The sequence below is a fragment of the Rattus rattus genome, chromosome 3 (genome assembly GCF_011064425.1).
Source record: "Rattus rattus isolate New Zealand chromosome 3, Rrattus_CSIRO_v1, whole genome shotgun sequence".
Lineage (NCBI taxonomy): Eukaryota > Metazoa > Chordata > Mammalia > Rodentia > Muridae > Rattus > Rattus rattus.
Genome location: NC_046156.1, coordinates 215,339,605 through 215,341,678, shown reverse-complemented (window position 1 = coordinate 215,341,678; position 2,074 = coordinate 215,339,605). Strand labels below are relative to the sequence as shown.

At 38.8% G+C, this 2,074-nt stretch overlaps 1 long non-coding RNA gene across 1 annotated transcript; it reads left to right on the top strand.

The window, feature by feature from the left end:
- Nucleotides 1-211: 211 nt before the first annotated feature.
- Nucleotides 212-1,681, top strand: LOC116895709. Its single transcript, XR_004387306.1, has 2 exons — nt 212-831; nt 1,215-1,681. It is a non-coding gene; the product is annotated as an uncharacterized LOC116895709 (long non-coding RNA).
- Nucleotides 1,682-2,074: the final 393 nt, after the last annotated feature.

The following is a 2,074-nucleotide window of genomic DNA, read 5'->3' as shown; positions in this document are numbered from 1 at the left end:
TAAAATTTTCTGTCATTTTAGTCAATATTACAATATTACATTTAGTCAAATAACAATTCTGTTATTTTAGTCAATAAAAACTCTTATTTCATCCTCACTTTTCTGTGTTTGGACCAGGCTACTTGCCATCTACCTGCTGTCTGGGAGTGGACGTTCAGCGGTTGCGTCTGACTCTGACTTCCAAGAGGAGACAAGGGACCTAACTCTGAGAATTCAAGGTCCAGGTTTGAGACTCAGGTTATACTGAATGGATCCTAGGTTTTCTAGTTGCATTACAGTAATAATAAGTAATAAACTTATCTCTCGACTAGACGGAGGAAAGATAGTATCTGCAAAAGACTTACATGAATAAACTATATTAGATTTCTAAATAAAAATCAATAGGTAATAACATTAAATTGACATAAACCAATTTAATTTATGTGAGTAAGCTTACAATATATTTAAAATATAATTTGACGATATATTTTGCCAGCTAAACATATTAGCTTGCAAAGCTGAGTTAGTTCAAGAAAGTTTGTTGCGGGTTTCTCCAAGGGTATTGGGACTGTGAGGCTCCGGGGAAAACACTTCATTCGATCCACTTTCATCCTTCATGGAGAGGTACTGACTTCATGAAGGATGTATAAAAAGATCGGCAAGAGCATCCAAACAAATTAATCAGCCTTTCATGTCAGCCTTTTGTATTGGATGTGCATGTTTCTTATGTAAATGATAATGTAACTTGGAACAATTGAGTCCCTTGCTTTATTTTCATGTAGACCCAAAGAGCAGACTCAGTCACACCTGTGGCCTTAAGAGCTCACATGAACTTTGACCTGTAAGCAATGTGTAAGTGCGTAACTCATCTCTTCATTACCTACCTCTTATCTATTTATTCTTTCACTGTCTATAGCTTTTATCTCTGCTTTCTCAGAGAGCAAGGTACATCTGTATGGGGCTGTTTGCCATTTGTAAGAGAGCCTTAATACACATCTGTTGAGAAATTTTGTTTACTTTGTCAGAAAAGTTCAGGATTACCAGTCAAATAGTGATTCTGGTTGTTATCACAATACACATACAATAGCTCGTAGAGCTTCTCTGGAGGCTTATAAATAATCAATTGTAAAACTAAACTAAAATAATATTTTGCTCCTGGTTCTTCAACTTTAGGGCATTTACTTTATTTTTATGTAAATATGTGTAATACCCAAATGCTTGCTTTACTTTTCCAGGGAAATGTTGGATTTTTACTGGAGTCCAAAGGACTGCTTTTCACCGCTACCAAGGGACCCTGAATATTACACCACACTCATCTTTCTGAACTGGCCACTGGCTGTCTTTTCAACTGCATGTCTCAGGCACTGTGTGTACTGCTTTGAACTACTAGCCATACTCTGCCATTTGGGGCTCAAACTGAGGAAATGTTTGCATAGCATCATCTTCAAGAAGTTGTGTATATTCTGCTAGGAAGTAAAGATGCTGACCTTAAGCATTGAAAGATGGAAGCCATTCTGAGACAATGCAGGGAGACTAAGTGCTTGTGGGTTATTTTTGCTTTATAAAGAGTTTGCAACCAGCCCAAGTTGATCCACAGAGTAGTAGCTCCTAAAAGTCACTTAGCTATGTATTGGCTTTATCTGGGAGCTATGGCTACCATTTCAGACTCTAATATAAATAGACAATAAATATTTTTCCTGAATTCCTTTATTCCTTTTCATTTTGCGCTCTGTCTCTGTCTCTGTCTCTGTCTCTCTCTGTCTCTCTCTCTCTCTCTCTGTCTCTGTCTCTCTCTCTGTCTCTCTGTCTCTGTCTCTGTCTCTGTCTCTGTCTCTGTCTCTCTCTCTCTCTCTCTCTCTGTGTGTATGTGTGTGTGTGTGTGTGTGTGTGTGTGTGTGTGTGTGTGTGTGTGTGTGTGTGTTGGGATATGCAGACTTGAGTTCTGTTTCTCATTGAGGGTGGAGATGGGTCTCCCTGGAGCCAGAGTTACAGGAGCTTGTGACCTGTCCAATGTGGGTACTGGGAATGGAACCCAAGTTCTCTGAAAGGGTGAGTAGCACTCTTAACTGATGATGTTAAGGCTTTGTCTTTTACT